This window comes from Lepidothrix coronata, unplaced genomic scaffold (genome assembly GCF_001604755.1).
Source record: "Lepidothrix coronata isolate B3197 unplaced genomic scaffold, Lepidothrix_coronata-1.0 Scaffold64, whole genome shotgun sequence".
In the NCBI taxonomy this organism is placed as follows: domain Eukaryota; kingdom Metazoa; phylum Chordata; class Aves; order Passeriformes; family Pipridae; genus Lepidothrix; species Lepidothrix coronata.
The window spans coordinates 847,146-872,090 of NW_016690244.1; positions in this window are offsets into that span (position 1 = coordinate 847,146).

A 24,945-nucleotide genomic window follows, 5' to 3' on the forward strand; every position below is an offset into this window, starting at 1 on the left:
AGAACACAAAACATCTTGTCTCTTTCTTCATGTAGTCCCTAAGGATGAGTGCTTTGGGAAATACCATGCCTGGGAAATGCCACTCTGAGAGCAGTTTGTTCGGAGTCCCACCTCAGCACTGGCAGCTATTTTGTTGTAGGACATAGAAGGAGGGAAACTGCTGATTGCATGATGTCTGTGAACCCTCTCCTTGAAGTGACTTGGTTACCACTAGTAGCAGATACACCACAGGTCAGGATCCCAGACAGCTGATCCTTTAAAACCGTAGGGAACTTTCTTTTCTACAGCGTGGTACAAGCTAGTTTTGGGACATCAAACTCTTCCATATTACAAACGGAAAAACACCAGCAGAGCCAGTTGGATTTCCAAGAAGAGGGTGTCTAACCACATCACAGCTATATGCAAACTAGATTTTTTTCCCCCCATCTTTAGTCTTTTGTTATTTAGTATTACATTTGTGGTTCAATAAACTTCATGGCTCTTCAGACTGAATCTTCAAGCAAGTGTGTTTTCACTTATCAAAAATTATTTCCTGTCGCTATTAATGTTAGACCTCACTAGGGGATATGTGCACGGGTGAGCAGAGATTTGGTCTTCTCTTGTGGTTTTTGCAAGATTCATGAACTTATTAATATATTAGGGATTTTTACAAAGTAAATGAGAGATGATGTGTATACACAAGCTGTTTTTAAAACGTGGCTAGTCATTAAATGAATAAAGTGAAATTTACCATTTTATATTCTGAAGTTTTGAAGTAGAAAAAAGCTATCTACTTAGAAGAGCTGGTTAAGGTATAAAGGTATTCCTTCAAACAAAGAAGCTCTGCAGTACCTGGAAACATCTGTTTCTTTTCAAAAGCTGTGGCAACGCTGAAACTATGCGTGATAGTAGATGCAAATTGCAATGCTGAAAATAATTTATTTTTAGATAATTAAAGGAAATCGATATCTGTCTTGGGTTTTTATGTTGTAATGCACCAAAATTTCTGGCTGAACTTGAATTTGTGCTTGTTTTTTTAGAAAACTTTCTTCCCACACCTAGGAATGTTGAACTTATGCTGCTTATGAAACAGAAGTTTTGCTATTGCCTTCAGTGGGATCAGCATTTCTGCAATAAATGTGTTATTGATTTGGAGTGAACTGAGTGACCGTTCTGGCAATTGCTTTTGTACTGAAGGGGTTAATTTGAGTTTAGCCTCCAAATAATTATGTCACACAGCTCTACAGTGGTGCACTCTCAGAATTCTAGAGTGGCAATGAGGGACTAGCCTTTCCTTATGCTGGTGACAATTAGCAATGACAATTGCCTTAAACTTTTATTTCTTATATGAAAAAAGACACATTGTGTCTTTTTGTATTTTCCTGTACTTAGACCTCTGGAATCCCTAAGTGTGTGTATGTGAGGGCAGGCTTTGTCAGTGAAAAAAAGGAATGTAAGAGGGTTGACTGCATGTTATTATCTTCTAGTAATGGGTCACAGTTCAGGCAGCATCACCCACAAAGTTACTTTGTAGCAAAATTGCTGGAGTCAGCAGTCTTCTGGAAAATACCCACCATTATTGTTCAAATGTTTGTATTCCGATATTTTTTCCAGTTGCTTTTGTTTCTGCACCATTGTGTTCTCTGTGAATACCACTGTGGAGGTGAGCAGAAAGTTGCCTTGGGATGAACAAGCTCTGAATTTCCAAGCTGTGAGGGTGTGGAGGAAAGGTCTTTCATGGAAAGTACCTCAATTAAAAATATGACTGTACATAATTGTGGACCTGAGGAGACCTGACACACATTTCATGCCTGGCCCCTGACTGTCTCAGTAAATAGATGCCGTACTTAGCACAGAGAACAAATTATTTGGGCTGAGAAGAGTGAGTCATTTAGAGCTGAGTTTCTTTTCCTGAAAGCACACAGAAATGCAATGATTAAATAGGCTTTACATTTGGAAAATCCTGCAGGCAAGTCTTTAATCATTGTTGAAATGCTTTTCCTTCTGCTGCCAGTAGATTTGTTTTGGCATAGCACGGTGATGAGTATGGGTACAGCAGTCAGTTTTAGCTGGTAGGGGTGTATGGGTGACAACTGCTCACGTTACATGAGCACAGTATTGGGTGTCTGACGAGCGTGCTCCTTCTGCTGCAGGTGTTGCATTGAGCTCCACAGAGAACCAGCTTTTCCACACAAACTGAGAAGATGCCTGCACTGCGTGGGCTGGCTGAATTTGGGGAAAGTGAGCAGATGGCACCCCTCACTGCAGGCCTGATGATGCTGTTTCTGATGAACTTGGTTTGAAACATCAGTTCTCATTCCTTGTGGAAAACCACAGTGGTTCATGAAGCACGGACCTCAGCTGTTCCAGCTTCCTGTTCCCGTACACGTGTGTGTGCACTTGTGTGGGTGCAGCAGGATTTGACTCAGCTGGGTCTTGCTGGTAGGAGAGCAGGAATTTTTATGCCCAACATTGCGAGTTAGTGCGTATAAAGATGATGGGCTTGGGCGGCATCCCAGGGAAACTATCTGCAGACATGTTGGAGAGTGGGTGGGAGAGGGTCAGAGGGTGCTTGCTGTGCTCATGTGCTATTCCAGTATTCATATAAGAGATTCATGTCTATTTTGTTTTCTATTCTCTTACTGACCTAATACTGGAACCTTTTGTGTAAAAATGAAAGCAGAGTAATTAAATCAATACTTATCACTGCCATAATGCAGAAACACTTAATTACTGCATGATATATGTCATGTCAGAGCCTGCCAGGTTGCTTTTGTCTGAGGGCACTACCCCAGGGCAAGGAGTCAGCCAGGTTCTTGGAACATCCCTGACTGAACGCAGGACATCTGTGTCTGAGCAAAACACACTTTGTTCACCAGGCAGCTACACCTGGGGGAGTTCTCTGTCTTTCAGTGCCAAACCATCCACTTGTCTCTCAGACGCTGTGCATGTCCACATGCAAACTTCATTTCCTATTGGAGAAAAGAGGTCGTTCAGAGGGTCAGGGTGAAGCATGATGCAAATCTGCACCTTGTGCTCCCAGGGAGAAAAGAGTAGCTGGGGTGGATGAAAGAGGACCTGATTTGAAGCAAGGGACTACAGGAATGCCTGGAAAAGCCAGTAAAACCTAGAAAGCTGGCAATCTATATATGGGAGAAGCCCTGCAGAGAGAAAAGGAAGAAGTGAGAGAGGCTGAGGTAAGAAAACTCCCAGGAGAGGATGGATGGAGATATGCATTCATTCAGGCAGCTGCTGGGAGGGAGAGGGGGATGCAGAGGGAATTCTCCTGTTCAGTTACCACAACCCTTGCTGACACCATGACTTGTTTTCTGCCTCCCCTAATACCTCTGATGCTGCACTCTGCTCTGAAAAGACCTTTTGGGGGCAAAGCTGAGCTAGGAGAGAGGGGTATTGGGATGCTTATGCTTCTGATGAGTAGATCAGTTCCCCATTTCCATTCGGGCTGGCCTGAGTGTTTCTCCCGTGCCACCTGCAGCCTCTGAGACCTTAGTAGCCTGGTGACCTGGGTTGGGAGAAGGCATCCCACTGCTGCAGCTGCTGCTGCAAGGCCAGTTCCCACCAAGTGGGGTAGGGGAAAAAAGTTGCCAGCAAATCTATGGTGGCTGCTGGGTTGATCCCACAGTGCCATATTGCCACTCCACGGCTTGGCTCTTCAAGCTGATACTTGGTTCTTCCCTGCTCAGCCCTCATCAAAGACTGAATAGGAAAGATATTTTTCCTTTCTGGAAGCAATTTGTAAATAATGTCCATGCTCTGCTTTCCCACTGAAAGCTGTTTAAACCAGCTGTATGTGCCTTTGAAAACACAGGGAAGATGCAGTGAAGAAGGGAGTAGGCTATATAATCAAGTCATCCCTTGCTTGCTCCTGTCTGCTTTGTATGTCTTTTTAAAAATTTGTGATCTGGGAGACCACCTATCCCTTTGTAATGCATTCCTGGGTGAAATCCAGTAGTGTAGAGGGTCAAATCCCTACCTGCAGTAGTTTAATGTAATTCCATTAAAATCAAAGAAGCTGTTCTCATTTATCACATTGAAGGTCCTCTTGCAGAAAGCATTTTTAACTGCCAGCATCCTCACTGAGCATGAGGGAAAGAAATCCATGGTAATTTGGGGGGGAATATTTAACCAGTCTGGTTTAAAGGTGCTCCTATTTCAGTTGTGCCTAGGGATTCCTACCAGAGAAAAAGATACTGATAAAGGGGATGGTTTGGCACAAGTTTAATTCAACATTGACTTAAGCTGTCAGGGCTAAGTAGATCAAGAAGAGTAGCACTCAAATTATGACAGCTGCAAGGCTTTGTAGATAACTAAGAGAATCTAATTTTAATTATGTTCTTCAGGGAATTTTGAAAAGATCGGATTCTTTCATCAGTGCTTAGAAGGACAAGAAGCATCTATATGAACTCCTCTCCCACCTTAAAGCTAGTAACAATCCTGGCTTTTAACCCAAAGCCTATGAAGACCAATAAGACTTTTGTTTTTTTCCCTGGAATTATTCAGTACAATATTATTGTTGTTATTGCCATACTGCAAAGTTATTACCATACTGCAAATGTTATTGCCATACTGCAAGGACAGTAAAACAGAGCTAAGAAACGGAAGTTATAATCTAACTAAGAAGTACCAGGGAGTGGTGAAGACGTGGTTGAAGAAGTCTCTGCTCCTTCTTCTTATAAGTGCCTGCTAGTATACCACAAAGACATGAAGGCAGAAGAAGCAAGAAGCCTCTGTGTTCAGAAGGCCTACTATGACCATGTTAGTTTTGCTTTGTATTTATCCTCTTAAGTTGAGAGTGGACACACATGTACATAGCAGGGTGAGTGGTATCTTGTGAGCACAAAATGACATACTCTGAACCATTTTTTCTGATATTTTTCTCCAAGTTTCATACCCTCCCACCAATTCCTAGCATGCTGATGTAGCTAAATCAAATCTTCCCTGACTTTTTTCACATCACATTAATTGTTTGCCAATGAACAGGGTCTGATTAGCAAGTTTCTAAAACTGAACCTATGAGATGCTCTACCTTTCATGCTAAAACACAAAAATTTTCTTGTTGACTCAAGACCACCTTCCTCCCAGTCTGGAGATATCTCCCTCATCCAAAAAGATTTAAAAAAATCAAAGAACTTTGAAAATTTCAGTCTCAGGCTTTGTTGTAAGTTAAAAACTACTTTTGAACCAGAGGTTAATGGTTATTAAGGTTAGTGTTTATAATGCTACTATTATGTCCATTGCTTCTATAAGGAATTTTTGGAGAAATAGTTTGCAAGCAGGCATCCTGCATTTAAAAATAACTTTTTTTGAAGACTTACTTAATGTTTTAGGTACGGTTGCTGTCTCTACATAAGATCCTTATCATTGTCAAGAAAATGAGAATTACTCAGAACTATTATCACTATTATTCCATGAAATATACTCAAGTCCATAAGGGTAAACCCTTGTTACTTGCTACCAGCCTCTTCTAGGACCTCATCATTCTTAGATGGGAATGGTATGGATGGGAGACCTGTCTGCTGGGATGCTTGATATCAACAAACTCCAAATGAAATACAGGAGTGTTCTTCAACTTTTAGACAAATGCACCTTGATGCAGGTCACCCGCAAAGGAAAAGATATATGGAGGACGCTTGGAAAGGTGTTCAGAAAACAGTTTTATTGTTTCTCTCTTGCATACTTTTCACTTTTGAAATTGAAGTCCTACCAGGGCTGCAAAATGTTACAATGATTGCAGAAATAGCAAAGTAGTGAATTGCCACAGCCAAATGAGACGATGTTTAACAAGAGAAATGAAAGGGGATTTTTTAAGTCAGACTGCCTCAGACTCAGTTAGCATGTAATTTTTTTTCAGTGGCTAATTAACTTCAGATAAAAGAGATCATAAAGTTTTAATAACAGTTTGGGTTCTTCATGGAGATGCAGCAACTCAAACATCCTTGATGCATCCTTTATCAAGTCTTGGAAAGCGTGAAAGACTAAAGTCAGTGTCTTTCAGAAAGATTTAAGGTAAAAGAAAATCAAGAAGGGTTTAGCTTTATTCTCTTCATCTGTACTTTACCCAGCTGTAATTTAGCCACCAAATCAATGGGGAAGAAAAGCGCCATACAAAGTATGTGTGTTCTCTCATGACAGCTACAAGAGAAGGAATATTTGGTGTTCAAGTTTAAATTTCTTTTAATTCCCTGAAGTTTCAAACTGATCTGTGTTCCAGCTCCAAGTACAATGATACATAGGATCAAGTTTGCAAAACCTCAAGCAAAAGTCTGATTAAGTTTATAAATCTGGCCTTAATGAGGAGACTTAGAGCTGGATTATTCAGATTGTTTTGGAAGTCAAGGTGATTAAAAATTTGTCTTAAAGAACAAGGCTCCTTTAGAATCTTCTTAATGAAGACCCTAAATTTAGAAATGCCCATTTAGGAAGAAGGTAAAAGTCAGAAATAAAAGCATCTTTCTTTAAAATAATAAAAACAATTCTTCATTTTGAAAGTGCAGGACATCCTGGGAGAATGGAGCCAAGCCCAGGTCCTCTTCTTCTTGTTCTGAGCTATGGTGCTCAGAGATGCTGAAGGTCTGTGGGGATACTGCTGCCTGCAAGGTGGGAATCAAGTGGACAGGAGCTGCTCTTTCTAGCTCCACCTGGAGTAAGGGCAATGTGGGGGCTCAGTCAGTTTGGTGGGTTGTCAACCTGGTCATCAGCAAGAGTTTTCACTGCTGCTGCCTCCATGCCCCACCATGCATGGGACTCACCCAGATCATCTCCCAGATCACCCCTACGTGTGGGGATGTTTGTGACAAGTGTTTCTTCCCATTTCATTTTGTTTTTTTCCTTCCTCTCAGTCACTGAAGCCAAGATTCAGTTCTCTGCATCAATACAGAACAATGACAAACCCCAGTAGAGTCTAAGGGCTGGGGAGTGTTCTGCAGATCTATCCAAATCCAGGCTCTGCAGAACAGTTTATCTAGCCCATTCGTGATTCCCATAATGGGAGGAAGCATGTTTGGAAAAAGAGTTTCATGTTTTGAGAACGCTGTTTTCTACATGCGGTGTGTTAACTGTATCTCTTGTGCACACGGTTAGAGGGGCCCCAGCATTGTGAGAACAAAACCCAAAGAACTCCTCTAAAACACATGCAGCTTGCTAATGACCACTTTTAAAGAAAGAACATTCCTTTTATATCTTGTTTTCTAAGACTGACTCCAGGGTAAAACTACATTTACTTTAGTGTCTCGAGTGAGGATTAAGGGCTCAGAGTATCCGAATGCTTAGCCACTCGTTACAATTAAAGGTCTTGATGTCAGACATCATATCCTAATGGAGTATGTATTAATCATCTGGCAGGGAAAGTCTAGCTTTAGAAATATGTGACATCCTGAAGTGCTTCCACTTGGCTCATCAAATTCAGCATGAAGATCAATTTGTGCATCTGCAAGCTCTTCAAAAGTAGCTGACAACAGAATGGCTTGTTTGCTTAGAGACAAACTTCTCTGGCTTGTTACATGGTGTATGAGTTTACCTTCCTCTCTTGTTTTTGCAGTTATCCTAGGAAAAGGGGTTGGGGAAACAACAGAAAACTTTAAGATAGATTAGGATAAAAAAATATACTCTGTGACAGAATTTTAGGATCGAGATAAACTGTGTTTTATGTAGTACCCTAATGCACCCAGCTGTCTAAGCTTTTTTTTCTAACCTGAGATCTGTCAATGTTAGTAACATCTAAGATGTTCCACTGCTGGTGACAGATATGCCACTGAGCAAAGCGGTTGCAAAATTTCATGTGTAGGGGAATGCAATATGCTTTTCTTGATCATCTCTATCTACTATTAAAGAACACTAAAGGTCACACACAGATTTCTGGTTGGTTGGTTTTGAATTAAATTATCAAAGATCTTACATTTCTCTTAAGTCCTCGAGCACATTTGCACTTGCTGTCTTTTGCTTCATGTGCCTGTTATAAAAATGAAAAGGTACTGTTGTTTCTTAGACTTGTGGATATAGCTGAGAAAAGGGGGGGGAACCCAGCAGACAAGATCTTGCAAACTGCAGAAATTGAAAAAAATCTTGCTTGGTTTTTTTCTCCCAATTATGTCAGTTGGCTACAAAAACATGTCAACTTCTCCCACATACCTTGCCAGAGGCCTTATGACAGCTAAAACAATGCTGATGCTGTTTAAATGAATGCAGTGTTTCCAACTTTTGAGAACAAATAGTATTCATCATCCCACTAATATTGATAACTGTAGAGGAGAACACTGGTTACCAATCAACTGCTTATTTTACAATCCTGTCTCAAAACAGCCCGAACTCCACTGGCCACTTTGCTAGATAATCTTGTTCTAGCTCACTGTCAAACTGGAGAACGCACAGACTGGTAAATACGTAATAAGTGGGATTTCAAACAATCCAAATGTAATGATTTTCACTAGATGGTCAGAAAGAGATTGCCTATTATTAAACAACGTTTGGACAGATTTGCTGATCACATCTTGTGTTGCTGCAAACTTGATCTGAAATTTGTGCTACTGTGGAGCCTCAGACCCCCGTGTCTCTACCAAGGGAGTATAAACTCACAGTGAGGCTTCCTTAGCATTTCAGTGCCACTGCACAATCCTAAGCACATTTCTCATGACCACGTGCAAGTTTAATGTCAGAGTTTCAAGTGAGAACAAGAAGATTCTTGTGCACAGAAGGCAGAGTATACTAACGTTTGTAATGTACAGGGTCAATATCTAGAAAAGACTTGAACAAAGCCTATGTTTATAGAATGGAATAAAAGAAAAGTGGTGACAGTGTGTGCTTAGTTGTATGGTTTCTGATATTTCTAAAGTGATTAAATATAAATAATCAAACCATGAACACGTTTTGGCTGCTCGGCAGACATCTTAGTAGCACTTGGCACCATTGTGTGAACTTTGCAGTGACAGCTGATGACACTTTTGTTGGAGGATAAGGTAATGAGTTCACAGCATCAGATCAGTATTTCACACAAAAAGGGACTAATGAAAAAAAAATCCTTAGGACATTTCTGGGCAAAACAAACTAAAGAGAAGATATTAGGAGAACAAGAAGGATTATTACTGTATTATCCTACTGCACTGTGTTTCATGATGTTGCAGCATAGAATTGAAGTTGATGCCAGTTCTTTTTTTGGCTCTTAGAAGAGGTTTCTAAGCATTTGAGGAGAGTTAGTTCAAAACGATGTGAAAAAAATTGACTTTTTTTTTTTTTTGAGATGTTGTTGATGATTTGCAAGCAGCTCCAAGTAGTGTTGAAATTTTCCCGCTTTTTTTTTTTTTTGCTTTTTTGTTGTTGTCGTTCCTCTGTTGGAAGAAAACTATATCTGTTATTTTATTACTCTGCAGAAAAATTATCTTTTAACCTTGAGGCATGTCTATTAGTTTTATTTCACTTTAGCCTATTCAGTTGTAAAGCAAGTATAGTGAATCAAAGCTGTTGGCTTAGCTATTTTATAATTTGTTGGCTTCCGTTTAAAGCCAATAACCATAGCACTTCCATAACACTTTCTGGCCTTGCTAGTTCTCAAAGAAATAACACGCTCATACAGATTTCATTGATCTTTGAGAAGGCTGGAACTCTATTTTGTTAATAAACCTATTTTCAGAGCTATTAAAAGTTTCAATTAAGAAGTGTGATTTTTGTGCTATTGAATTATTCCTTAACTTTATTGAAACAAGAGCACTTTCTGCCCTTTATCATAACTCTGTTATGTTGAAGTACACTGTTCTGAAATGGTTCATACAAAAGCTGCTCAGCTATGAATGTGCAAAATGGATGCAATGACCCAGCAATGCATCTGGGGAGCTGGCTCTGCTACAGGGCTTTCCATTTAGCCACCGTGGGGGAAAACTGCTTCTGGATGCAATTATCCTGGCGCTGCATGAATTCAAGTCAAATAGTCCTGCTAAAACAGGAGTCACAGTCTTTGTAGGTTTAAACCTGTGCTACGCTGCTTTAGAACGAGGGTATCGCACTCAGTCTTTATGAACCTGGCAGTGGTAACACTGAGCTTGGGTTCCTGAAGCACAGCAGCGTTGTAAGGAGACGGTCTGGTCTCAGCTCTCCAGGAATTAAGTTGTTCCTTCAGTGGATAGGAACAGTTAAGCTCACTTGCACGAAACATATGCTGCTTGCATAAGATACATTTTGGGTGAAAACTCTGCTTTTAATTATAGACAGTTGCATAAAATGTTAGTAATTAAAGCACAGATTTAGCAGTATTCTTGGCCTGCAGGATACCGGCCAAAAAGCATGTTTCTCCTCCTGTTTACTCCTCTTGTAGCAGAATTCCTCCAACTTTGTGAAAGTTTTCTATTCAAATGAAAAAAAATTAACCGAAGAGGAAAGTAGCATTTCCTCACCTATTCTGTCTCTCAAAGTTTCTCTACAGTGAAATTGCTCAGGAGCTGAGCAGGACTGTTTTGAAACAGGGAAAATTGGAGATCTAATATCTCACCTCAAAGCAAGAAGGCTAAAATTCAAGTGTATGTTGTCTAAGGCAATCTTGGCCTTTCATGTCTTTTTCTCCGTAGGCCAATGAGGAATGCCCATCCTTTAAAATCACCAGTTGCCTCTGATAAGTAAAATTCCTTCAGTAATTCTCCTGGGTCTGAGATAATTATATCCAACACATAACTGGCAAGGTTTGAAATGTGATCAGATATATATGCAGCCGAGCATGATCCACTTAAGTATTTGTTCTGTCTTAGCCATTGTCATTCCAAAAATACTGCCATGGAGGAAAATATAAACATGATCCCTTCTTTTTTAGGCTTGTTACCATCTGTATCATAGTTACCAAATGTTTCTTGCTTAACTTATATTTAAAATTAACCTAATCTATGCATTGCCTGCCTTTACTGTAATCATAATATAGTAATCACAGCTCTGCTCACAGAATGTGGTCTACTTCGATAAGCATTTTTCTCTAGCTTTGAGTAATGTTTTTTGACAAGTGCTATTTTTGCCGCTTCTTCTATAAATATGTAAGTTCTTATTATTCTGCCATAGTGATTCACTTCTGTACTCATTTCTGTGAATTATACCAGCTGAGGTTAGGGCCTCTACTGTGCTTTTCAGAATGTTTTCTTTTAGTGTCCTCTATTTTTAGGTCAATTACTGAGTCGAAATCACATTGCATGACTGAAGATAGCACCTGTCCTTTTATTTATATCCTCATATTTTCTGAGTTCCTGTTGCTGCTTTTTTTGACCTCTCTTTCCCATGTAACTTGTTCTCATTATACTATTTCCTGATTTAACCCAGATTATGCAATATTTTTGTAGATTCAATAACCCCTTTGAAAGAACTAATTGAGCAGAAAATGCTAGCAAGGAGACCTATGGGTTAACCCCAGTGAAGGCAAAATCCTCAAACACATAAGGAGGATATTTTCCTTTTTAAATGAGGTGTTTAATGGTCACATCCTATCTTACTGTGAATGCTGTACACGAATTACTTTGGCAACCTTTGTTGAGAGAAAAATCATGTTTAAAAGAGTATTTACTGGAAAGCCAGGTTCTGCCTGATTCTAGGAAGGATCCTCACCAGCAGGAGGGGACATAAAAGGCTGCTTTCCCTTCCTAATCTCCAGCTTCTGCATTTCTTAAAAGGGCTGACAGAAGTCATTTGATTCACAAGGTAGTTGCCAGCTAAGCACTGCCAAATGTTGAAGAAGTGAGAAAGAGCCATAGATGTGGCTCTGGTTTCTGTCTGTAGTCAGACTGGCTGCTTGTGACAGAAGTGAGAAGAGAACCAAAGCAGCATCCATCTGACCCTCAAAGAGCACTCCCTTTGAGTTACCAAGTTTGTACTGTCAAATGTAATGGCCAAGAGCCAAGGCTCTTCTGTGTGAAGTACCCAATTAATAGCTGAATGAGCATTTGGAGGTCTTGGCATATAGTCAGGCTTTGTTATCATCTGACCTTTTCTAATCTAATTTATGATATGTCATACATAACTTTATTTATGCAATGTATTTTTTATCTTTAATTATTATACTTTATCCTCAGAAATAAGCAGTACTGATATATCTGTGTCAGTATAAAACTAGAATTACTCACAAGTGTGTCTAGTTTTAAATATATGTCCAATATGATTTATAGAGATAACTTCATATGCACAAAGTAACTTAAATTTGAATAAAACGCAGCTCTCCCAAAAACCTGCTAAATCAAAAGTCTGGATGGGTTGCAGTATGTTTTAGGCAACTTCAGGCTCTTCAAGCATTGGAGTTCCGCACATCAGTATTCAGTCTATATTTTACCATGATCAAAATAAGGCTATCAGTTTCTTGTACTGTGTCTTTGATTCTGCATCACTTTACCTATAAACTGCTACTCCTATTGTTTTTCAGCTGAAATTTGAACTGTGCCAGCCTTATCATGACTTCTTGAATCCCACAATAAAATGACCATCTAATACCCTAAAATAAACAACACGTAAAATAGGAACAAAACAGTAAGTAATGGGTATACAATTTTTCCAGTGACAGATGAAGCCCTTTTCACAAATATGGCATTGATTTTGACATATTAGGAACATTATATCTAATTGCCTGTTTCTCAACAACGTATTGCAATTACAATTTTGATTGTGAAGGTGTGTATCTAAAATTAAACCTTGAGAATAAGGTTGGAGTAAGTTATATGGCAAAAGTAAAGAGTTCATTATGAGTTTCTGAAGAAAAAGTGCACTGCTCTCATTTTCCAGTCAGTCTGAACAAAAACAGCATCTGAAGAACATTTATGTTTATGGTTTTTTGAGCTCCCACCTCTGGTGTTGCTGTTACTGCTGTTAATTACCTACTTGGGTTTCTTTTCACTTAGTCCTGATTCTTGGCCCTGGCAGACTGACTTACTGTAAATTGACTGAGAAAAAAATCTTTCTTTGTCCTCAGAAACTCTGAATAATTAATTTTTATTTTAATCATTATGCTCCTTATCCGACAGTCTCTTCATGAAAGAAGGAAAGGGACATGTTTAATTAAAACAAGAAAGTGATGAAGTTAAACAACATGTCAGTCACTCCGATAGCTGAATAACATGCTATTTTTTCAGGGTTATATGCTTGCCTTCTCAGCACTATTTACTCTACCACTAATGCTTCCAAAGCTTCTTTTTGCAGTAATATTCTGCCAAAATCTAAGTAATTTGCAATTAGCAGAGAGGAAGCTTTATGTTTACATCTCAGAAATATGGGTAATTATTCACTTAGGCCTGGGAAGTGCCAGGAATGGAGGCCGAGTGGGTGCCCAGAAGCAGGGGTCAGAGCTGTGCCCTGCACAGACACCTTCCCCACACAGGTGTTCTCAGTGGAGTGGATTCTGAAATATCCACTTCAGTGAGTGGTGCATTATCAGCACCTCATTACCTACGGTACTGCAAGGGACCTGCAGTAATTGCATGGGTGTTATGACCAGAGCCAAACATGCAGTAGTTTGTAGTTGCTTCAGGCTGAGTGAACATTGGGGGGTGGGTGGGTGGGATTCACTGTGCAGTTATGAAGGTGTGTATTTTTTCTTCCTGCTTGGAATTTTTTTTGGTCTAACGGTTTGGCCTTCGTTTCTAAGATGATCCAGAATATTGTTGCCTTTATTGAAGATCTAAAAAGCACCAATTTAATCTGTACAGGCTCTTCATGCTTAGTCTCCGATTTATCTAAATCTCTTCCAAAAACACAAGGAAACATGTACCCCCTCCCAAGATGTCTGCTTCAAGAGCAAAACCTAAAGTCAAAAAAGAAATCATTGAAGTAGTTAAGCATTAAGCTAAATGGTTTAAAAGTTTCAGTGTAAATTTGAGTATCTATGCACTTTAAAAAAAACAAAAACAAAACCAAAGTAAAAACACCACATGATTTGTGCATAGAAGTTGTATTTAAAATGTCTGTCATGAAATAACATGTTTCCAGGCCTGGCTTTATGTGGATAAAACATTCTGGCTTTCTTGTACACAAGTCAAGATCACTAGATGTGTTGAAAAATAATCTAAACACTCCTTTTCAGTGCCAGCATGGATAACTGCTATAGAGGTCATCACTCTGATCAGAAAAATTACCAAACTGGAAGCTGATCACTTTGGGCAGGTTCCTCTGCTTATGCAGAGCAATGTGCATAGCAGCATACTATTTTCAGGGTGGCATCCTTCCAACCAACAATGGTAGTGTGCTTTCTTCAGTTTTGGGAGAAAAAGTGGTACGTACGAAATTCTCATTGGTGCCAACATTAGGTCTTCTCTGCTTACCAGCTGGGTAGTTAGAATGCCTGCAAAATTCATCTATGTCAGAGATAACTGGATTGGGATAGAAGGGGACTTGCCTAGAGCAGAAGTGCAGGGTGCATAATGATCTGTGCCAGTGGCTGGACAAGACATATTTGGGTATAGACATTAACATGACTGATATGTTGAAAGAACATTGAGAACCTTCAGGACTCCAAATCAGGAAACCCAATTACTGCATGATGTGGGAGAACTTAATGAAAAAGTAATGACAGCAGTGAAACTGTAACCATTCTTTGCAGTGCTCCATCAGAACTGCAAAAACAGATCTTAAAAGAAACAAAAGGAAGGATCAGTATAACAAACTTCAGTTCAGATTTCATTAGGCTTGAGCCAGAAAAAACAGCAGGTCATGCTGTAGTAGTGATTCCTTTTTAAAATGGCAGCAAGGGTGCTAGGAGCTGTGCTTCCATCTCATACCAGTAGAAACACTCCTATTCCACAAGTAAGGCAACCAAAGCTTAACCATTAGCCTCTTGTCTGAATCTTAGAAACCCTAACCAGATTTCTGAAACAACCATGGAGAAACCTATCTCTAAATGACCAGCCCAGATTTTTCATGAAATCCAAGAGAAATGAAGAAGAGGAAGACTGAAGAGATCCTTTGAGCAAATGGAGTTATCTCCTAAGTGGGAGAAAAAGAGATGCTTTAGAGCACAATTCCTCCTCTTCTGAAGGTGATGCTTAAGCGACAGATAGGACATGCCTTGCTTATTCCATTGACTGGAGGGAGACTACGTTAAGTTAATTATTGTTATAAATTTCTATGCTTTAAATATCTAAGATTGGGTGAGATGAGCCTACTTGAGGAGTACCTAATAAATATGCTCAGTGAAGCTTCCTCTCTAATACCAGGATGAAGAGCCCACTATATATGCCTTGGTATATATATTGAATGGATGCTTCTGTGCACCAAAGTCTATAGAAAGAATTCTAATTAATTCCTAAAAACTGGACCTGATACTTTTAAAATTATGTCATGTACCTTTTGCTGTTCAGTTTCAATGCTTTAAGTTTTCAGTTATGTTACACTCCTAAAAAAAATGGTGAAAAAAAATGGTGCAGTCATGTGGTTCTTCCCTACAACCAGGGGTAATCAAAGGAAATTAATTTGTATTTGTTTAAATTAATTGAATCTTTCCTATGAAGACAAAATCCACAATAAACTTTCTGATATTTTATACATCAACATTTGTTTTAAACTCATTTTTCAGTGAAAACAGCCTTTATCATTCCCTCTTCTGCCACTGTCTTAATTTGGAATAATGTTTTCCAAGGCACCATAATCTGAATAAATGGATAAAATTTCCCTACCTACCTCAAAAGCAAAAAAATTTTACCTTTTCATTGCAAATTAGGTGCTCTAGAGCATCCATCCACACCAAATTAAGGTCTGGGGTTGTAAATCTGACTTCACCATCTGCTTTGGGCATGGAGTTCAACCAAAAGCCTTCAGGAGTGAAACTGAATCCATCAAAGGGTAGAATCTGTCTTCTAATGCAGAAACTTGGCCCCCAGTTATACAGACTGGCACAGCAAACGAAAGCACAGGAATCAAAGCCAATTTGGGATCCAAACATATTAACTGGAAGAAATAGCTAGAAGCATAGAAGAGCACTTTTCTCTAAGGTTAACATGTGCTCTGATTTGTAGCTTGCACCTATCCCTGACCTTAGTGAGATTTCACAAGCAAAGTGTGTGCAAGTACAGAATTTGTTGCTTTGCATTTGAAGCTGTACTTTCAATTCAGTTGATGAGAAAATGAGAAAACAATTAAGAAACCGGTTGTTTGGGTTTGAGAAAGAGAATGAGGAAATCGATGGTGACAAACTAAAGGCTCACGTATGAGCAAGGACAGATAGTCTCACCTGAATGTTCTTAAAGAGCAGGCAGAGAAAATTACAGAGGCATTATCAATCATTTTTGACACCTCATTAAGAGCAGATGAATTTCCAGTGGACTGAAGGACAGGAGAGCCAAGGAACAGCCAACAGTTAAGTAGGTAATAAACAGGAGAGACAGATGTGGACCTTTGAGGCAAGCTTCAATACCCAAAAAACCAATTTATTCCTATTGCTATGGCTTCCAAATGTACAGGTTTCAGCACCTGTGGGAGGACATAGTCTCAGGTCCAAGGAGAGGCAGTCAGATGGGCAAGAATCTGTCGAGCTAGTAGTTGCTCACTGAAAAGTAAGACAACCCCTTCTCTCCACCCCTGATTCCTCATCTGTCAACACCAAACACAGAATTTTATGTTTAGAATATATTTGGACAGAATACCGAAAAAAGAAATAGTTATGATCAATAGAAGAATCCAAGTAAAGGATTAGACACATGCTTGCTCAGTGATGGTTAATCTAATTATAGCCCTCCCTGTATCAGGGAGTGATTTTGAATACTAGTACTGGATTTCATTTAGTAGACAGAGGCATGCATGCATAGAGGCTAGAGATGCAACAGTGGGCAGCCATGTCCTGGCAGCAATTAATTAAACCATGCCCTGAATCTTCATTTTTCTTGCGAACAAATCCCAGGCTGAGTTGCTTGCGTTGGTCTGGAGCCCTTGAATAGCATTCTGGCATTTATTATCACCATGGAGTGAGTTGTTTTGGTCCATTGGTTTAAGACAGCTCTTTTGGGGGTTTCTTTGTTGGGATATGTGTGAATGTCCATTCAGAAAGAACAGTCACAGAACCATTGGTAAACTGGGGTAGATGTTAAATTAATATATAAGGGCAATGATGCTGTGCTGATATATGCAAGCTAAAGACCTGTCCTACTGAATACTCACAGAAGTCACTTGCCAACCATATTATCTATGCTTCATTGCCTTTTTTTCTGTATGCCCAAGGAAAGCCAAAGAAAATTAGTTCCTTCTTATACCACTCACAGCCAGGAAAGGATCTGTCATCATCAGTCATGAAAACACTTGAAATATGGATGCAGTGTCTTCATTGCCACAGTCTTCCATGACTAGCTTATTACCTTGCTTTAGAGGAATAAGTTCTTTTCCCAGTGCATGAGTTTCAGACATTTTGTCAGCAGAGCATGGTGGGGTAGTGGAGGGGAGTATGTGTTTTACCGCAATTTCTTCTTCTTCTTCAGTCATTCATAATATTTTCAGTCATTTTTTGTAGCTATTGTAGCGTTAAGGTTAAATTTTATATTACTAGACTTTCTTAGAAATGTTGTAATATGACACCACTTAGCACTTTTCAAGTGGCCCTGGTATCTTTCTTCAGAAGCCAGCAGGTCTGTGATATGTGAGATCTTGCTCTTAGGAATGTTTTAAGCCTTTGTTTTATTACAAATGTTGCTACTGTTTTAATTTTGTATCCAGGATGGACATTAAACTAAAAAGTGCAGCTGCTTTCAATTATACTCTAATGCTTTTTTCAAGGTAGCTTTCATTTTTCATGGCATTACTCAGTTGCCCTGCCCTCTTCCCTGCTGTCTTCTACACTCAGATCTTCTAACCATTTGGGAATTATGCAGGGATAGGGATTAACAGATGTGATTAATTTGCCACTGCTTCTGCTTTGGTGGTAAGACCAATACACTTGGTGAAAAAATGATGTTCTTACAAGCCAGCTAAAAACTTATGTCCATGGGGAAATTCTGCAAGAAGTTGCTCAAATGCATAGGATGCTTTTAGGGAGATACCACAGACAAACTCTTTGTAGGCCTAGTCCTCCCTTCTCCTGTATCTCTCAGCCTGTGACTGAGGATTAGCTTAAGGGAGGGGGACATTTGTGGGTGAGATAGAGGAAGGGCAGCAGATTCAGACTGCACCTGCAAAGATATCATTCCTGCATGTAAAGGAAGGGTATCCCAGCCCCATGAAGTCCGTACTAGCAGGAGTCATGAAGACCCTTATTAGGAGGGAGAGATAAGGACCCTGGCATCTCTGACACTAACCTGGCAAATACTGGGGGATTCCTGTGATGTCCTTTCTAATGCCATGGTTAAGCTGAGTTTGCCACCAGTGTGGACAGCTTGAGCAGCCTTGGGGTGGGACACCACTACAGAGGCAACAAGGGAGCAACACAGATTCTGGGAATGACCGCTGGAGCTATAGGTGAGTCCCTTCATGGAAAGCAGGAGACAGGCTTTCCTAACCTCCCTCCAGTGAAGATGAACTCTGGCTGTGCTCATTTGATGCTGGGGTTTTGTTAGCCTCCAACAAGTTGAATTGAGAAAACTAAAGAGCAACGTGCAGAAGGCACTTTGGTTCATTCCATGGTCATCCAGGAAAAGAACCACTAGCAAGGGCAGTGGGGGTGGGCATATTGCTCCTTAGCCTCATGCTGCTCGTTCTCTATTGTTTCCTCAAATTAGTTAGGCAATTCTTATGGTTTTAGAGAAATCAGTTTAGTAGGGGCTCTGTGCTTGTACATAGACAATCTTCTGGCGGGGGGGAAGAAAGGAGGGGGGTGTTTGAATCCTCCTGTCTTTCTGCAAAAGGTTCAGAATGTTTGATTTTGCAGATCCCCAGATACTGAGCTAAGCCTAGGGAGGAATAGGAAAGTAAACTTCCTTCTAAGGGCTAGCTAGTGTCTAAGTGCAGCATAAACCTTCCATCTGTCATGTAGGTTACAAATACCAGAAAATGCAATTGTTTCTAAGTCCATCTTGAATTGTGCCCTCCATGCTGTGGCATGCCTACTAACAGCAGAAACTCAAAACTAATTTTCTAGATAGGGGCAGAGAAGCTTGGCTCCCACTAAAGAAAAGCATACACATGAGGAAACAAGATGCTTGGAATTTTAAAGTGTAGTTCTCTCTTACACATGTAAAGGAGAGGAGAAAAAAAAGTACTGGAAAATCTTTCCTTTTTGTTAACAGGAATTTTAAAGAGAGAGCAGCCTGCTCCCCTGCAAAGTAGCCACAGGAGCAAAAAGTCACACTCCTGGTAGATGAAAAGGCTTTCCTCTTCCTTAGCAGCTGAAAAATGGAATCTGATGTATAAAATACCTCTTGTAATTAATCGACTGGCTTGTTTATGCCTCCTAATTTCAAATTTGAAAGCTGTCTGGAAATCTGGAGTACTTTGGGGTTAAAATAATGGACATTGGGCCTTTTTTTTTTAGCAAATGAAACTGGGAGTCTGCCAGCATTAGTCAGGCTTATTGGACCATACCTAATTGAAGCAGGAAAAGGCATGAGCTGAAGTCTTTGACTACCTGAAAGTTCAGAAAGTGGTGATCAAGAGTGACCTCTCCCAAGATGTGAGATAAATAATAAATGGCCAAGAAAAGAGGTAGAGAGCTAAAAATAAAGTCCAACTACACTGTGATCGCTAGTAGGAGCAGGAAGATCATTTCACATTTCAGCATCCTCTCCCTTCAGTTGAAGGGAAAAATTTGTTCACAGAGCACCTAACTAAGCAGTTTTTTTCCCCTTGCTGTTCGACTCCCGGCTCCCTGTAATGAATGAATCAGCATTCTAGCAGAGCTGGGAGGAGAAATTGCACACCTTGGTTGGGAGCCATATGACCCTGAGGAGCATAGTTGTCCTCTCACATCCACTCTGGGAAATTCCACTGGTTCCAAGGAAGCACTTGTCAAGAAGGGCTGCAGTATTAGAAAGTGAAAATATATTTCTAGCATTTCCTTTTTAGAAGGAAAAAAAAGAGGTGTCTTCAATGAGAAACAGTCTAAAGAAGGTGTTGAAGTGGTTTATTTGATTCATGCTAACAAACCCTTTGACGAAACAAATGAGACACACAGTCCAGTTGACCTGAGAGAAACCACAGGCAAGGGGTAGGTCTGCAGAAAAATGTGGGACTTTATGGAACCTTGTGGTGGAAAGAGAGAAATGTGGGGGCAGGTTGGTGAGTCCTCTGACAACTACCTCCAAGCTCTTACCTCAGTGGGAATGAACGCAGTTAGGTTAAAGGCATTGACTGAGCTTGTCCAGGATAGAGAACATAAATTTTCCAGATCAAAGCAGATGACTTTGGTTACTGAGGGAAAGGTGACAGAAATGTCAGTTCTTTCCAAGCCCAAGGTCTAAATCTGGGATGAGAAATGAAGAGCCCACCATAAATTGCAAAGGAAGGAGTGACTTAAAAGGGGAGAATCACATAATCACAGAATTGTTAGTGTTGGGAGACCTCTGGAGATCACCTAGTCCAGCCCCCAAGAAAGTAAACATTATGCACAGAGCTATTGCTTTTAAAGGACAGTAATAAAATGGGACTGTCTCCTTTGCTATGCAGAGCAACAGCTTTGAAGGTACTTCGAGTCAAGAAGCAGGGGGAAGACACAGATTAGACTCAGCAGAGAACTGAGACTGAGCAGCAAGGAGCTATGACAGGAACTGCAAAAAGGGAACAAGTCAGAGGCAACACACAGAGACAACGGTCTCTTCACAAATCCACCTTCATATGAGAATTTCCTGTGACTGGCAGTCAGGAAGAAAAAAACAGGCAGGATAATGTCGAGTATGATCACGCTGGAGGTGTCACAGCAATGATACTGCAAAACTTGGGGGAGAGAGAATACTGAGAGCAAATGGCAGAGGAGGAAATTGCACAGAGTAGGGCTTTGGGAACATGAACTAAAAGTAAAACAGTTCCTAGTACAAAGGTTTTACCTGTGCACTGAAGATCTGTAAGCAGCATCTTGGCTCCAGCAAATGCATCTGGGAATAAACACAAATGGTGAAGGCCATGGATCTTAGTTGCATTAGCAATTCCCACAGTCCACAATAGTGCAGTTTTGATTAATCAGTTATGCTTTCGTGTAACAAGGCCCAGTCCAATATTCACTTCCACTGGAACAGATCCTGCACATCACTGCTGATTTGCCTGTCACCATTGCCTGCTGACTGGGTCTCACTTTACAGAGTGTGGGTTGAGACGCTGTACTTGCCATACGTATTTGTCCCATTTTATTTGATACCACCAACAAGATGCTTCCCTCTAGTAGTACTACTGCAGGTTTTTTTTCACTACAGAAATAATGCATGCTCTTGGGTTCTTTCCATCACATATCTTCTGTGTCTAGTCTCTGAAGATGATGTTTTTAAGCACAGTGCTCACTCAGCATCTTCTTGCCCATGCAGCATGTGACAACAGAGAAAAAGGGTATCTACAACTGACTCTTAATTTGGTTTTAGCCAAGAAATGAAAGTGAAAATCACAATGAAAGGCAGAAGATATATATTGGAAAGAGAAAAATATTTATTTTAGGCCATGTGTTATTTCTGTATTAGGAATCTAAGGTCCTCTTTCAAGTAAAGATTAACAATGATGTGGGTTTTTTTGAAGTTGCTCAAAGAGCTGCTTCTGGTGTCACCTGCAGTGCCATTTTTTTACATGGCAACTCATTTGTTAGCCCGTTTCAAGCAATGTTGTCATTTTAAGAGGCTTACTAGGCAGTTTCTCATTATTTGAACTGTGTAAATTTGCCAGTCTCAGGATTTTCTTTGATGTCAGATTATTCTCCAGTAGCCAACCGCAAATTCCCGTCACATTGTAACTACGGTCTTACATTTGCAAGGAAATAGACTCATGCAAGTAAAATTTTATCCCGCTTCTACAAATGCTAGGAATCTTGAACTAATCTTGGCTTCTGTTATGCTGCTTCACAGCCCATCTCTGATAGAGAGGATATTTTTCCCAATGAATGACATAATGAGATGTTTTCAAGTCACTTGACTAGTTTTATAGCTTTCAAAAATAGTGCTGCAACCCACAGCACACAAAAAGTCCCAGAGCTCTGTGCAAATTTTTCACTAATGCCGTTTTCACCTCCTGGCACTGAGTTGCAACAGGACCTAGCCCATTGCTCCTCCTTCAGCCCTCTGATAGTGCCCATTGCTCCTCCTTCAGCACTGGTGACACTTTGGTTCTGGCAAAGTGGCAGTCCTACCTTACCTTTTAGATGCAGTCTATAATGAGAAAACACAGAAAAATTGTTCCACCACATTATCCATGTGTCTCTAGGGCAAAGTTCAAACTGGCTTTTTTGGTTTGCCCTCAGTTAATAAGCGGAATGAGCCTGTTGCCTTTTGATATCAGTGTTGGATCAATCCTCATTTGTAAGGAGCAGGGTAAAAAAATTAGAAATCACTTTCACTCATTTATAAGTGGTGTCCAAAGATTGCTAACAAAGACTAGATGATCAAAGCCTGGAATGACTCCCTGTACTGCTTGCAGTAAGTGCTCACCAGCCAGTGTGAATATGCGTTTTGTGCATGTGGAACACAATGAAATCACATCTGCTCCTTTTCATGATACACGATGAGTGGGACTGTGGTCCATGAGGGCCTTGTCCCAGTGCTGACAGATGGCAGAAACTGAGTTGTCTGTAAGACCCCAAATGTTAATGTAGGCAGACATCTGCAGCACAGTAGTCTGTAGCTGAGCTACTTAGAAAACTCCCTGTGCAGCCAACAGAGAGGGAAGACACTTCTAGGAAGCAGACCTCTGTCTTAATTTAGATGTCTATTTTAGGGTGGGCTGAATCACACTTTGGGCTCCATTCAGTATTGACACCTCTCTCCACCATCACCCCCCCCCCAAGTCAGCACAGGTGACCTACATTTAGGTAAGTGACTCCTACCCCCATCTTATTGAAACAGATGAAGTGCCACTCCAAATGTACACTTCAGCTGGGTGATGTCTGTAGCGATGCCGGCTCTTCCTCCCCTCCAGTAACTATGACTGCTTGAGAAGTTATTTTGGGGCACCTGGGAACTGTTCAGATTTTCTCTCCCCAGTTGGAGGCAGCTTCCTCTGTCTGGCCCTGAGGTCCGCTGGCTACTGCTATTGGAAATGCAGTTTGCATCCCACTGCATCAATGAAGGTGGGTCAAGCACAGTGAGGGGCTCTAAAGGCTCATTTCATTGATGTTTGCTGTTATTGAGTACATACATAACTTTCCTGCCAAATGTAGATGGCTGTAATAAGGCCAGACTCAATAAATATGGAAAGGGATCTTTTCAGGGAGAAAACACAATGGCTCATACCTCTTTCACAAATTGTTTCTTACTTACAAGTTTCAGAAGACAAATTTCTGTTAGCAGGATATTTTCCTGGTGTTTCTTCCCTGCCTGGAGGAGAACTTGGGGGAAAGACAAAGATGGCTATTCTCCGTTCAGAAAAAGAAGACTATGATAACCATTCAGCATGCAACAAAAATATGAGTATAACCAGTGTTTCTAGAGCACAGCCAGCCCCACAGCTGTGGGTTAACCCTGTAGGTTTTTAAACCAAAAACACAATCACAAGCATAAAATTACCTTCACAAGCCCATCCACTGGACATCTCCAAAAGACCTAGGGGGTAACAGGAGGGAAGATCTCAGAGTGACTTTTGTCTGTTTAATCAACTTCTTGCTTAAGGAGTTTTTCTTCTACTACACTAAGTGACCTCTATCTAACTAAAACCTATTTTTCAAAGTATTTTCTTCTTGACAGAGATGAAAATCTAGAAACATATTCACCATGACTTTTGTAATTTGTTTCAAAGATTCATACTTCACTGTTAAAAAAATAATGCACTTTCTTGTACTACAGCCATTTCTGGCTTCCAACATTTGAGCTTGATAACCCCCTGTTCTTGTTTCTTGCTGAACTCTTCTCACTAGATTAGGAATTCACTGAGCCCAATCTTCCCTTTTTCCCTGCTTCAGCTGTTATCAAGCCACTTCACAATAAATAGATCAAACCCTCTCAGAATTTTCTCAAACTCATCAGGCTTCAAATCATCTCTGCACATTTTCATTTTTCAACATGTTTTTCAAGATGCCTGCATCAGAACTTCAAGCAATATTTCAGTTCCAGTGAAATCAATTCCCTGTTCCTGCTTGTTTATCTCATGTTTATGCAGCCAGACATTACATTTGCTTGTATTGCCAGAGCATCACAGTGGGACTCTACTTGCACTGTGGCAACTCTGAGACTCTTCTTGGCATTGCTGCTTCCCCAACACTGCAGATACAGCCTGTAGTCTATGCCTGTGTAACTCAGCCATATTAAAAAACTTTATTTGATCACACTCCCTACACCTAATCACCATTTCATATGGTTGTCATGTCCCTCGTCATTATTTCTATTCCAGCAGCATCTGTGACATTCACAGATTTGTTTTAAATCAACAGGAATGTTGCATTTATTTCCAGATCACTGATGAAATTAGTTGGTCAACATTGTTTCTAGTACATACCACCATGGGATGCCACTAGAAACATACTCATTCAGAGAAAATTTCATGTTAGCAACAGCTTTGCAATCTGCCATTTAGCAAGTTCTAAATTCATCTTATCCAAGCTTTATTGACACTAATTGCTCATTTTTGCAACCTTGCCATGCAGTTGCTCATTTTTTAAAAGCTCAAATTATCCTATGCCAGCAAATAGTACACATTAAACCATAGAAATCTTCTATGTCTACACAACAGTGTTTATCAGCCAAACACATAATTCATAGTAAAATCAGGCTGTTTCAACAAGATTTATTTTTTTAATAGCATCATATTGACTGTCATGAAATGGTATTCCCACCTTTTGTCTCTATTTACAACTTTAAATAATTAAATCTTGTTTGTTTTTCCATACAGGATATACGTCAGGATAGCAAGATGATTGCCCATATTAACCCATTTTTCCTTTTTACTGTATCATCACCAAAGGATTGAATA